General features: G+C 44.4%; 1 long non-coding RNA gene across 1 annotated transcript in view; it reads left to right on the forward strand.

Moving 5' to 3' along the window:
- The first annotated feature begins 258 nt into the window (after positions 1-258).
- LOC147581292 (uncharacterized) overlaps positions 259-14,771 on the forward strand; it is a 256,335-nt gene continuing 241,822 nt past the window's right edge. Inside the window, exon 1 of the long non-coding RNA XR_015251645.1 lies at positions 259-433. This is a non-coding gene — a long non-coding RNA (uncharacterized LOC147581292). The remainder of the gene's footprint in view (positions 434-14,771) is intronic.

The raw sequence follows: 14,771 nt of genomic DNA on the forward strand, positions 1-14,771 counted from the left end.
GAGAATGTATAAGTGGTCATCTGGGATTAAGTGCAGTTTCTCTCATCCTGTGTTAGCCACGTTAACTATCCCACGGTGAGATCCAGGATGATGTATCCAGAGCAAAAGGAAAAGAAATACCCAAATGATACATCTTTTTAAAGCTCATGCCTCAGGATGAGCTATTGAAAGCTCTGTGGAGAGACTGATTCTAGTTTGTTTTTTTTTTTAATTTTTTTTTTTCAACGTTTATTTATTTTTGGGACAGAGAGAGACAGAGCATGAACGGGGGAGGGGCAGAGAGAGAGGGAGACACAGAATCGGAAACAGGCTCCAGGCTCCGAGCCATCAGCCCAGAGCCCGACGCGGGGCTCGAACTCATGGACCGCAAGATCGTGACCTGGCTGAAGTCGGACGCTTAACCGACTGCGCCACCCAGGCGCCCCTGATTCTAGTTTTAAGGAGGCAGGATTCTGCACAGGCCCTCTGTTCACGGGGAGAGAGAAATCTGTAAACGGAGGCATGCTGGGGAGCATGGCCAGGGAAACCTGTATCAGATCTGCCTCTGGCCTGAGCAGGGAAGGGTGAGGTACAAGCTCTGGTGCCTTCCCACTGTCTGCCCCTCCCTTACACAACCACATTTCTGCCCTTGCAAAGCCAAACTTGTGTTTGGGCAGCTCCTCCCACGGTACTCGCTTGACTCTTGTACTGCAAGTTGGTCGGGAAATATTATTTCCTCCCTTTGTCAGGTGAGAGAACAGACATAGAACGGTGACCCGGCAAGTCCAAGGACAGCCTGGTTGGCAGGAGACGTCAGGCTTGAACTTACATCACTTGATGTCAAATGTAATGCTTTCTCTGCATTCCTTCTGAATGCATTCTCTTTTTTCCTTCTGAAAGAAATTCTCAGAGTACTTCCTGCGCTGATTTGCTGCCTTTCTGTTATTAAACTTCTAGCAGAATGCTGATAACATCCTTTGTGGCCAGTGGTTTACAACTGTTCAGAGACTACACGAACCTTACATCCTGTGGCCACGGGGAAGCAAACAGCCACCCTAACAAAGAAGGGACAAGGTCTCAAGATGGGATGGCTCTCGTCAACCGACTTGTCCTTCTCGGAGGCTGGCCGGGGGCTGAGCTGTTTGCAGAAGACTGGTGGACTCAGTGGGCTTCATTCACCCTCGGGGATGGGGCCAGGAGGGGAAAGGCGGGAAGGGAGTTAACATTTATGGGACATCGGTGACCTATCCAGCTCCAGAGTAGGAGTGGAGACTTCGAGGGTAAACATGCTGTCCTCCAGTTCCCTGGCAGCTGTGGCCTGAGCCAGCTGACTGATGCTCCCTCCTGAGATTCTGACTTGGAAAGAGAGGCCCTCGGGCACAGGAAGAGCCAGGGATTAGTCACAGCAGCGGCGTGGAGTGAGTGCCCAGTGGGGCAAGTGTGACTTCCTAAGCAGAATATTATGTGGGGGGTCCTGGCTGGGCCTTGCCTGGTTTGGCCCCCGCAGTATAGACAAGCCTGGATCTCCTGCCCTCTCATCGGTCCTGAGAGACCCCCTTTCAATAGGCTCTTTCCACCAGAGATGGTTTCTGTCCTGTGCAGCCGAAACCCCTCCTCGTAGAGCCGGGAGGAGATAGAATTCAAATGGATCTCTGAGATGCTGTAAACCATTATTTATTCTTCCACACCCCCAAAAAAGTGATTGGAATCTGGGTGACTGCCAAACCCTGTCTGGTGTATGCTTTCGTGAGAAAACCATTTCCAAGTACATCAGTGATCAGAGAGATCAATAGTGATCGCACGTATACGTATTCACACACACACACACACACACACACACACACACACACACACGTTTCAATCGATTGGCACGTTTTCATGAAGGGAATTGGTTAAGCTTTCCCTTACTGGCACGTCCACGGGGGGAGAGCAGACGTAACATTTACTGAGTGGTTGTAAATGCAAGAGGCAATGGGTGGGCCACAGAAGTGGTGTTTTGGTTGGGAACAGATTTGAGAGTCAGATTTGATTTCGGTTCTAGGTCTGTTCCTTAATATACCTTTGTGACCTTGGACGAACGATTTACCTGCTTTGGACCTCCGTTTCCTTACTTGTAGAATGAGGATAATGTGTAGTTTCTAGAGATGTCACCGGCACACAAAACACCTGACACAGTGCTTGGCACATGGCAAGTGCTTCGTAAATGGGAGTTATTATTTTTATTTGAATATACTGCCTAGTTTAGTTCTTACCGCGTTGCTGGTAGGTGGGTGTTTGTCCTCTCGAGCAAGTTTAGGTATCTCACTTGCTGGTAATCCTTTCACCACCTTCTGGGAGGAGAATGTGGGGATGGGTGAAAAGCAGGTAACATGAGGAAGCCAAACAGATCTTTCCAAATGTTTCGTTTGAGCCTAAAAGGTAAGTTGGGTTGTCTTTTTCAGGCTCACTATTGAACTGTTTGTTCACAGCTCATTTGACCAGTGTGTTTTACCTCCCAAGACAAATTTAGATTTAAAAGAAGCTGTCAGAAATCAAGAGCCCTCGGCATTTTATGAGAAACCATGATACAGCTCCCCTCAACTGAGTTACTCCTGTTGTACTCGGCCTCCCCACATTCGGGCACCTGATCGACCTGGTGGCGGAGGAGGGGGTGGTGGGGGCGGGAGGGACACAGCTCCTGGCATCCCCACTGTAGAATGCTGCTTGTCTCATGTAGTGCGAGCCACAGGCAGGTTTGAAGCAGCCCCAGTCTAGAAGCAGCCCACTTTATCCGCAAAGGGATGATAGATTTGGGGGAAAGAACTGAATCCACCTAGAAAACAAGTCCATCCACAGTAGCCACTAATGAATACTTACTAGTAATTCACATTGTTTTCTATTATACAAAGTAACCTATATGAAAAGTCTTTGTCAATGTGCTTAGCAAGTAACAGACATCCAGGGAATGTTAATTTCCCTTCTCCCTTTCTTCTGCAAACTGTTCTTGTGGCTTGTAAAACATTTTCATCTGAATTCGCTTATATAATTCTCATAGTGATTTTAAGAGATGTGTGTTGTTTTTAACTTCTGCTTTATGGAGGTGGAAGTCTGGAATTTGGAAGGATTTTTCTATGACTGTGCTGTCTAGCAATGGTAGAGCAGGGACTCAAACCCCAATCTTTTGACAACAATCTGGTTTTCATTCATTCCCCATTTGTGGATCATCGGGCATGTGTCTGGGTCTGGGCCGGGCACCAGCCAAGGTCCCTGCCTGTAAGGAACTCACACTGGTTAGGGAAAGTCTTTCCTTTTTGCCGTCCTGTCTGAGACAGCACCATTTTTTTTTTTCCTGGCCCTAATTAATGATTCATTCATATCCCAAGGCCCAAGGATGAATAGCTATATTCAGGTTTCCAATTTACAGTAATTTTCTTTGGAAACCAACCAGTTTTGGGTCTCTATTTCAATCTGCCCACACACTTCATAGTTAAACTGTCAAAAATGATGCAGAATGTGGAAATATTTTTTACAAGGCCCCCAAGAGGGGCATTTCAGGAGTCCGTGGCACCCTGACTCTCTTCAGTCTGAGAAACAGGGAGGGATATGTCCTAGAGTCAATGCACACCCAACTGTTGTGGGGTTTTTTTTGTTTTAAGTTTGTTTTGTTTTTCTTATAAGACAAAGCTGGGTTTATTGCTTACCCTGGAAAGGAGACAGCTGCTCCAACCAAGGCTTGCGTGCATCTCAGAGGGGTAAATGTAAAGTTAGGTTATTCACTGAGACTCTGAGGTCTAGTTTAATTCAAGTCTTTTATTTATTTATTTATTTATTTTTATTATTTTTTTAACGTTTTATTTATTTTTGAGACAGGGAGAGACAGAGCATGAACAGGGGAGGGTCAGAGAGAGGGAGACACAGAATCTGAAACAGGCTCCAGGCTCTGAGCTGTCAGCACAGAGCCCGACGCGGGGCTTGAACTCACGGACCGCAAGATCATGACCTGAGCCAAAGTCGGCCGCTTAACCGAATGAGCCACCCAGGCGCCCCAATTCAAGTCTTTTAATGTGGTTCTCGATTACAGTCATGGTATTGTTTTAAAACTTGACAATTAAGGAGAAGAAAAGGCTTAGAAAACTCTTTAAAGGTTTGGGATTATTGTCCAGGTTTTTCTCTGGTCACACTGTAACATAATTAGTCCCCCAAAAGTCCAGCCGTGGGGCGTAAGGACTGAGACATCAGTGGCCTCTGTATGAGCATGCGTGGCCACTTTGATTTTTCTTAATCCATTGCTACTTTCCCAGTTCAGTCCAAGGACAAATCCTCTTTTTCTCTCTACCTGCCCCCCCCCCAAAAAGCTGGAACTTCCAGGGAGCATCATAGACATGACCAAATAATAATTGCAACAATTGTGACAATATAACAGCCATTTGTTTTAGCCCCGACTATGTGCAGGCAACTGGGCTAAGTATTCCACACGGATTCCTCTTCTTCAAACCCCACGGCAATGCTGTCAGGTGGGTGCTGTTTTATTCTTACTTGTAAATCAGGATGATGAAACTTTCTGAGGTTGAATAACTGAGACAAGGGGTCGAGTGCTGGAGCCAGAATTCAAGACGAGACTATGTGAGCTTTTAACTTTTAGGCTACAGAAGCTGTCTCTCTTTTTAAAATTTATTGTTCCGACAGCTAATTGCTCTAAAGCAACGTCCAAATGTTTGCTCCCAAGGGAGACGATGGGCTCGCTGGGTACAGAGCTCCTGTGTTCTTTCAGCCTGGTGGGAAGTTCAACGTGTAGCCCACGTTCGAGTGATTAGGTAGCCCCTCCCCTTCTCGGGATGGTCTCCCATTTTTGCACTGTTCTGCCTGATTCCCTGGATGCCTTCCAGGTAAAAACGGCTTCCTCAGTAACTGCCGGCCCACCCATTGGCCCCTCTGCCACAGTGAATCCATGGCTATGTGACCCGTGGTCTCTTAAAGGTGTTTCTGTTGGGATACTCCCAACGGCTTTGACGCATGTTATGACAAATTAGTGGTGAAGAAGACACTTCCGTGGGCTAGATGGAATGGATATTCAAATAAATAAGAGAAAACTGTCAACATAAATGGTGGTTGCTGAGAAGCGGGGAGGCTTTGAACAACTGGTTCCTTTATTTCCCTGGCTTTGGACAGACATATCTAATTGTTCCAGAGATATGAAATTCTACCAGTTTAAAAAGCTTCCTGGAGTAGAAGATCCCAGGAATCGCTTCTCTGTAGCTGGTGTGTATCAGCTGGGTGATTCTTTGTTTTTCTCTTCTTTTTTAAAAAACTTTTTAAAAGTTTATTTATTTATTTAAAGACAGAGAGTGCGCATGCGCACAAGTGGAAGAGGGATAGAGAGGAGAGACAGAATCCTAAGTAGGCTCCAAACAATCAGCGTAGAGCCTGATGTGGTGTTCAAACTCATGAACCGTGAGATCATAACCTGAGCCAAGATCAAGAGTCGGATGCTTAACTGACTGGGGCCACCCAGGCATTCCTGCAACAGCTGGGTGATTCTTTCTTTCTTTCTTTCTTTCTTTCTTTCTTTCTTTCTTTCTTTCTTTCTTTCTTTCTTTCTCTCTTTCTCTCTCTTTCTTTCTTTCTTTCTTTCTTTCTTTCTTTCTTTCATATAATTAATTGTCAAATTGGCTAACATGCAATGTATACAATGTCCTCTTGGTTTTGGGGGTAGATTCCTGTGATTCACCCAATGCTCATCCCAACAAGTGCCCTCCTCAATGCCCATCATCTTTTCTCCCCTGCTCCCCCACCCCTAATCAACCCTCAGTTTCTTCTCTGTATTTAAGAGTCTCTTATGGTTTAAAAAAAAAAGAGTCTCTTATGGTTTGCCTTTCTCTCTGTTGGAAAATATTTTTTCCCTTCCTTCCCCCATGGTCTTCTGTTAAGTTTCTCAAGTTCCACATACGAGTGAAAACCTGTGATATCTGTCTTTCTCTGACTGACTTATTTCACTTAGCATAATACCCTCCAGTTCCATCCACGTTGTTGCAAATGGCAGGATTTCATTCTTTCTTATTACCAAGTAGTATTCCATTGTATATGTAAACCACATCTTCTTTATCCATTCATCAGTTGATGGACATTTGGTCTCTTTCCATAATTTGGCTATTGTTGAAAGTGCTGCTATCTATAAACATTGGGGTACATGTGCCCCTGTGAATCAGCACTCCGGTATCCTTTGGGTAAATTCCTAGTAGTGCTGTTGCTGGGTCATAAGGTAGCTCTATTTTTAATTTTTTGAGGAACCTCCACACTGTTTTCCAGAGTGGCTGCACCAGTTTGCATTTCCACCAACAGTGCAAGAGGGTTCCCATTTCTCCACATCCTCACCAGCATCTGTTGTTTCCTGAGTTATTAATTTTAGCCACTCTGACTGGTGTGAGGTGGTATCTCAGTGTGGTTTTGATATGTATTTCCTTGATGATGAGTGATGTTGAGCATCTTTTCATGTATCTGTTAGCCATCTGGATGTCTTCTTTGGAAAAGTGTCTGTTCATGTCTTTTGCCCATTTCTTCACTGGATTATTTAGTTTTTTGGGTGTTGAGTTTGGTAAGTTCTTTATAGATTTTGGAGACTAACCCTTTATCCGACATGTCATTTGCAAATATCTTCTCCCATTCTGTCGGTTGCCTTTTAGTTTCGTTGATTGTTTCCTTTGCAGTGCAGAAGCTTTTTATCTTGATGAGGTACCGGGTGATTATTTCTAATAACAAATTGAATCCCCCCACCTGGAAACCCTGAATTCATTAATAATGATTTTTCCTTAAGTAGAAATGGACAAAGGATTGCCCACTTGATAGAGGGGGTCACGGCTGTTCCACTTGATTGTCTCAGGAACAGGGGCTGTGATGGAAGAAAGGGCTTGCGGAAGAGAGTGGGGAGTGGGGAGCTCCAAGCGCAAGCTCAGAAGTGGAGGGTCATGTCCCAGAGATCAGGAACCATAGCCATAAGAACATCTGGAATCTCTATGTATGTTCTGTGTTTGCTTAGCTAGTGCTTCCTGGGTAACAACAACAAAAAACGATGAGGGGGAGGTCGTGTGGTGATGGTTGAATCTTAGGGAACTGGGGAGAGAACAGCCCTGAGGGCAGGTGAGAAGAGCAGCCTGACTCTATGTCACCTGAACTAACAAAAGATAACAGCATGGGGAGTAACGTGGGGTCTCTGATATTCAATGGTGGGAAGACCAGATTAGAGTTGATGTGAATCCTACCATGATCTTCAACATACTTGTAAACTCTTAGTGAAGTTCATGGCATCTTGACATACCCTAGTACAATCACATCTCCTTCCCGAATTGTGGCCCTTGCATTCCTCGTATTTTTATCCGTTCTAGTCAAAGATTGCTATTTTATATGGAACTAAGGCAGGGAGAAAAGGAAACAGATTTCTTGGAACAGGTGGACTTTAAAGGTGAAGCTCTGGGAACAGAGGCTTCTTTAGTTTAGAAGGAAGGCAACCACAAATAAAGAAGCAAAACAAACAAAGAAAGGAAGAAACAGTAAAGAGAGAACACAGACACATCATTTCAGTGTCATGTGTCTTATCATATGCAATGACTTTACAGTCTCCCATTTAGTCAGTATTTATTAAATACTCCTCCGTGCCTAGGAACTAACTGCACTGTTTCCTCTGGATGAAGCATATAGGAATTAGACTTGGAGAAGCTGGGTCCAGTAGGGGAGTTAAATTACCTAACAGAGGCAGGTGGTGAGAAGTAGGAGACGGAGGTTCGGAGCCAGTGCCATGGGACTCAGAGAAAGGGGTCCGTCTCAGCTGGGGCAGTATGGGGAAGGCTTGGGGAGAAGGAGGCCTGAGAACTAGGTCTTGAAGAATTGCAAGTGGGATTTGGCCACGTCAACCTGGCGGGACGTCTTTGGCGGGGAGAACGTCAAGGACCAAGGCACGGGATGAGATAGCGCAGGGCTCAACAAGAGAAGAGAGCCTGGGCCAAAGGAGGCCTGATATGGACTGGGAGAAAGTTATTTGGAATGACGTTCCAATCCAAGATCTGGAGGTTTTTGAATTCCATTTTGGTCAACGGGGAGACACTGGAAGCTTTCGGCTTGTCCATAGCTGGCTGGAGGAAGTGGTGTGCAGCCTGTGGATAATGCTCTGGAGTTAGGGGGACTGCAGAAGTCTACCTTCCCCTGCTTACTGCGAATGATGATGTCATCAATGTAATTGATTGTAGGCTGCTTCAGGCTGCAGTGGCCACTGCTGAGAAAAGAACTCTGCATGGGAAAGAAGTTACAAAGAAGTTACCAAGGTCAGAGACATTGTGAGGCATCTCGGTGATGGATTCTTCTGACCCCATCACTGCTTCTCAGTGGTGGTTTCCTCTGGACCCTGCTTGCCCCAGTTCAGACTTCACTCTTAGTATTTGGAAGCCGAACAGCCCTCTTTTTGTGAAGCGTTTACACGTTAAGCACGAGGGAATTGCCTGGTAGGGCATAGACTTTAAACACACACAAGTAGTCACTGTTCTTGCTATGGCAACTTTGTCTCCCCGGTCACACCGACCTTCCACCCTGGAATTCTGAGGAACTAGATGAAGTGATTCTGAGCAAATTTGTGGAAAAATATGACCCAGATGATCATGACCAAATCAATTGTGTTCCTAAGTGTTGTTTTTTTCCCACAGGGTGAGCAATCTTATAGTACGATGAAGTGTTATCTGGAAGTTGAATATTAGTGTGCTTCAGTGCCATCATCCATAGTCATTCTGAGGAGGGATGAGGGATGAATAACACGCATTTAAAACTGTGCTCAGTCAGACTGGGTCCCTGGTTGGTCACCCGCTGAGCTCCCACTTGGCAACCAGCTCCAACTCCTCATGTGGTAAGATAAGATGACTTTATCACTTTAAAAACACTTTTTTTTAAACGTTTATTTATTTTTGAGACAGAGACAGAGCATGAACGGGGGAGGGGCAGAGAGAGAGGGAGACATAGAATCGGAAGCAGGCTCCAGGCTCTGAGCCATCAGCCCAGAGCCTGACGCGGGGCTCGAACTCACAGACCATGAGGTCGTGACCTGAGCTGAAGTCGGACGCTCAACCGACGGAGTCACCCAGGCGCCCCTAAAAACACTTTTAAAAGTGTTGTTATGTTATCTAGAATTCCTCATAGAAATTTCCAGAAGTCTGTTGCAGAAGTCCAGCATCTATGCATCATAAGGAAAAGATACAGTTCATCATCTTTTAAGAACTCTCTAGCTATTTAGAACCGATCCTTTATGAGCCCACCCCACGTAAGGGAGCCTCTTTCTTATTATCCCCTAATCTCATTTGCCTTTCATTTTCTGAAATTATCCTGTTTATTTGTTTGCCTCTTGATTATCTGTCCCTTCATGAGAATGTCAGCCTCCAGTGAGCGGAAACCTTGTCCACCTGGCTTCACTGCTGTGTTCATGCCTGGGATAGTGTGGGACCTACAATTTACCTCCTTCTAGTTCTTGGGTTAGGCTTTGTGCATGCCCCTCCTTGAGGTCTGACCTCCAGATATGAACACTCTTTATCATCCCTCTTTTCCCTTCATCTTATGTTGAGCTTTACATAACATAAAAGGCGGAAGTGGGACCTGCTTAAATAGGTGGCTCCTTAAGGTTCTTGTTAATAGATAAGAGCACTTGCTGGCTCGTTGACACGCTTTGACATTGGTTTATACTGTAGTTACATAGAAGTCTCAGTCTCTAAAGAAGGTTAATTAATGTATACTGAAAAATGTTTCATCTTGTTTTCTAAATTTATTATTCTTTGCAATGATGTTGGAATGGGAAGGCAGGTAGGCGATGATGCCGCTCTTTAGCCAAAGACCCCCAGGAACTCACCTGTGGTTGAACAGGTTGGGTTTGTTACTCATTGGTGGGGAGGACACATGCCATGGAAATCTTGAGGTGTCTCAGTAAGAGAGCATGAGAAAGGAAGGATAGCATTTGGTCTTGCGTTCAGTGCTTTTTGGGAGGGTTTGATGAAGAGTAGCTTTGCTCTGCATTGGATGTTGTCACTAAATGGGGAAAATTCTGTTTTTTTTTTTTTAATTTAAATTTTTATTTTTGAGAGAGAGAGAGAGAGGGAGGGGCAGGGAGAGAGGGGGACAGAGTTTCTGAAGCAGGCTCTGTGCTGACAACGGCCCGATGTGGGGCTCAAACTCAAGAACCATGAGATCATGACCTAAGCTGAAGTCAGATGCTCAACCGACTGGGCCATCCAGGTGCCCCTGTGGTTGGGTATCCTAGTAATTCTTATGGAGAAGGCAAAAAGAACAGAGGAGGCTGGAGGTGTGACTGGTAAGGAAATGACAGTCATTCATATTACCAGGGACAGGAAGATGGGGGTCATTTTTGTTTAAGCAATGTTCTTATTTTTGTCTCTGTTCAGAGGACTATGAGGTGTTTTAGGTTTCGACTTGATCTATCCTGGTCACACAATGGCTTTGTCTGGTATTGATGTTCTGTGGAATTGCTTATGTTCAACCGAAGAACATCGGGGTCTAGCTGTGCGTGTCAGGCCAGCTCCTGAAGGTCAAGAGCTTCTCTGTTTCTCACCGACAAATCACAGACAGCTGAGGGGAGGCTTCTGCCATGATTTGGGTGAACTATAGGAGCCAGGTGAATGATATTTGAGCAGCACATGGAAAAGTCTCACCTCAAACCACCTAAAGTGTAGGCTCCATTTTTAACACATAAAGAGTCTTTTATGGAGGTGAAATTTGCATTTAAAAATTTAGTTGCTACTACCTGTATGGGAACATGGAATAATTTTTCTCTAATTTTGTACAAATAAACAGGTTTACTTAAATGTTGACAAGAGCGTTGCTTTCATTTTTTTTTTTTAAATGTTAATTTATGTTTGAGAGAGATAGAGAGAGCAAGCAGGGGAAGGGTAGAGAGAAAGGGAGAGAAAGAATCCCATGCACGCTTTATGCTGTCAGTGCAGAGCCTGACACGGGGCTTGAGCCCATGAACTGTGAGATCATGACCTGAGCTGAAATCAAGAGTTGGATGCGTAACCGACTGAATCATCCAGGCGCCCCCAAGAGTGTTGCCTTCTTAAATTCTCTGTTCCTTCCAACCCTGTCGACATTTTCATGCTGCATCAAGAGGGATTTCTTTTCTTGGGATCCAAACACCAGAGATCTACTAGGTGATAGTTATATACACGGGCTGGAGGAGAACTGGGGCTCCACAGGTTTGAGATGGGACACAGTTGCATGCCTTTAAGGAAAATTGCTTCCTCTTAAAACCTGGTAGAGGAAGCAGGAGTGTCCTAACAGAGGCAGGAGCATTGCTATTTAAACTCAGACTTTGAAGTCAGGCAGACCTGGATTTGAATCATCCCAGGCCTCCCATTTACCTGCTGTGTGACCTTGGGCAGGTTACCCAGTCTCTGTCCATCTGTTACGTCCGCTGTAAAGCAGTGATAAATATGCCCATAAGTTTGTTGAGAGGCGTAAACCAACAATGACAATGGAAACATGTTAGTTGCATGTAATAGATGTGTAAGTTGTGGTAGCTTTAGGTACAGTGACAACCTTAAAAATAAAACACCCAGTTGGTTTGCCAGCAAAATGCATTTATTCAGGATTAACAGAGGAATTGCAAAGCGGGACAAGCAACCCATGGTAACCCACAGGCAAGTCTGGAGAACAAAGGAGAGGGGCTTGCTTTTCTAGAGGAAAGGAGATAGTCGGGAGGGGCCGTTTGGAAGGAAAGTCCATTGGAGGAGAGCAGGAGCTTGGGGGTTGTGGCGACTTCTCATTGGCTGGGTTGTTGTTGGGTCAGGAGAAACTCTTCTTTCTTCCAGCTGGAAAATGCAAGGTAGGCTTCTTCTGCTGGGGTCTGGCAAGTGGCAGTGCTGGAAAGTTCCGCCTTCAGGGCTTGCCCACTCCACTTAAAATGAGGGTTTTTTTGGTTTTGTTTTTATTCATATTCGCCATAGCTACCAGATAACTGCTACGCACCAATCATTTGGATTCAGGCGACTAAGGACTAGTTCTGGCTGGTCATGAGTGAATTGTGCCATTTTGAATGAGTCTCTCCATCTTCGTAAGCCTTAATTTGTTTATAAAGGCAGAAGGATAATGCCCAACTCTTTGCACTGCCCAGAGTTTTGGTGAGGATGGGACAGGGCAATAAAAGCCCACGCATATTTATGTGATGGCACCACAGGCAAGGCGTGGTGCAAAGGCACGTGCCATCACGCAGTGTGAGACGCTGTTAATGAAACTTAGAAATTGATCATCTTCTCGCTCCTAAAAAGTTGCCTTTAAGGCGAATTTCGTTAGAGCATATTCTTTGTGTTTTTTAATTTGGGGGGCATTTAATATACAGAAGTACAACATTTTACACGTGTTTATCTCCATGTAGCCACTACCCAGATTAGGATCGATGTGTCCAGCGCTTGGAAGGGTTCGTCATGCCCCTTCCAAGCCAACACCCCCTCCCTGCAGAGGTTGCCATTTCCGTCACCACTGATTCGTTTTTGCCTATATTGTAACTTCACATGAATAGAATTGTACAGGGGGTTCTCATTTGTGTCTGGCTTAATTTGTTTTCATAATGATTATGAGAGTTATTCTGGCTGTGTGTGCCAGGAGTTTGTTTGTTTTTGGTTTTGTTTTGTTTTGGAGTATTTTAATGGAGTAAGGAGTATTCCTTTGTTTACCACGATTCGGCAGCCTATAGCAGCCATTCTCCTGGTGATGGACATTTGGGCTATTTCTGGTTTTCAGCTATTGTAAGTAAGTCTGCTCTGAACCTTTTAATCTTTATATTTATTTATTTAAAGTTTATTTATTTTGAGAGAGAAAGAGAGTGCAAGCAGGGGAGGGGCAGAGAGAGAGGGGGAAGAGAGAGAGAATCTTCAGCACAGAGCCTGATGTGGGGCTCGATCTCACAAACTGTGAGATTGTGACCTGAGCCAAAACCAAGAGTGGATGCTCAACCGACTGAGCCACCCAGGTGCTCCTCTTATCCTTTAATATTGGTTTCTATTATATAATTTCAGATGTTTCCTGAGAGGCATTTTGACCTTGACGAGTAATAGGAAACATAAAATATTCAAGTGAAGGCTTCCACAGGACAACGACAATTTTTTTTTTTTAATTTAAAAGAATTTTTAAAAATTAAAATTTTTTTTTTTATTTTTTAATTTACATCCAAGTTAGCATCCAAGCTAGTGCAATAATGATTTCAGGAGTAGATTCCAGTGATTCATCCCCTGTGTATAACACCCAGTGCTCATCCCAACAAGTGTCTCCCTCAACGCCCCTTCCCCATTTAGCCCATCCCCCCCCCCCCACAACCCCTCCAGCAACCCTCAGTTTGTTCTTTAATTTTAAGAGTCTCTGGGGCGCCTGGGTGGCGCAGTCGGTTAAGCGTCCGACTTCAGCCAGGTCACGATCTCGCGCTCCGTGAGTTCGAGCCCCGCGTCGGGCTCTGGGCTGATGGCTCAGAGCCTGGAGCCTGTTTCCGATTCTGTGTCTCCCTCTCTCTCTGCCCCTCCCCCGTTCATGCTCTGTCTCTCTCTGTCCCAAAAATAAAAATAAACGTTGAAAAAAAAAAAAATTAAAAAAAAAAAATTTTAAGAGTCTCTTCTGTTTTGTCCCCCTCCCTGTTTTTATTTTATTTTTTTTGCTTCCCTTCCCTTATGTTCATCTGTTTTGTATCTTAAATTCCACATATGAGTGAAGTCATATGATATTTGTCTTTCTCTGACTAATTTGGCTTAGCATAATACCCTCTAGTTTTATCCACGTTGTTGCAAATGGCAAGATTTCATTCTTTTTGATTGCCAAGAAATACTCTATTGTATATATATACACCATATGTTCTTTATCCATTCATCTGTCAATGGACATTTGGGCTCTTTCCATACTTTGGCTATTGTCGATAGTGTTGCTATAAACATGGGGGTGCATGCGCCCCTTCGAAACAGCACACCTATATCCCTTGGATAAATTCCTAGTAGTGCAATTGCTGGGTCGTAGGGTAGTTCTATTTTTAATTCTTTGAGGAACCTCCATACTCTTTTCCAGAGTGGCTGTACCAGTTTGCGTTCCCACCAGCAGTGCAAAAGAGATCCTCTTTCTCCACACCCTCGCCGACATCTGTTGTTGCCTGGATTATTAATTTCAGCCATTCTGACTGGTGCGAGGTAGTATCTCGTGGTGGTTTTGATTTGTATTTCCCTGATGATGAGTGATGTTGAGCATCTTTTCATGTGTCTCTTAGCCATCTGGATGTCTTCTTTGGAAGTGTCTATTCATGTCTTTTGCCCATTTCTTCACTGGATTATTTGTTTTTTGGGTGTTGAGTTTGATAAGTTGTTTATAGATTTTGGATACTAACCCTTTATGTGATATGAGAACAACGACAATTTCAAACGCTATCATTCTTGTAAGTAAATCACAACATCGTAAAGCCAGGCTCTGGCATTTTTTTTCCCTTTGGCACACAAGCAGAATAGTCCCCAGCAACATTTTTCATACTGCAGATTGGGAACCACCAGTGTGTTGTAAAGTAAGAAAAAATTTTTGTGAGGAAATAGAACATAAGAGGAACACTCAAATTTTTTCAGCTCGGTAAGGGCAAGAATTGTTATCTGCAGACTTCTGTTCCAATGATACATGCCAAGTGTTTTCTGGGTTATAACTGTAAAGAGAAAATTGTCCCGAGCCCTGAGTGATGGAATCTTCTTTCTGGGAAGAAACTAACATTCCTGCTAAAGCACTGAAGAGTTTCTGAAGTTAATGGGATTAAGTCTTGC

Source organism: Puma concolor, chromosome B2 (genome assembly GCF_028749965.1).
Source record: "Puma concolor isolate L17-30 chromosome B2, mPumCon1.1.hap2, whole genome shotgun sequence".
Taxonomy (NCBI): Eukaryota; Metazoa; Chordata; class Mammalia; order Carnivora; family Felidae; genus Puma; species Puma concolor.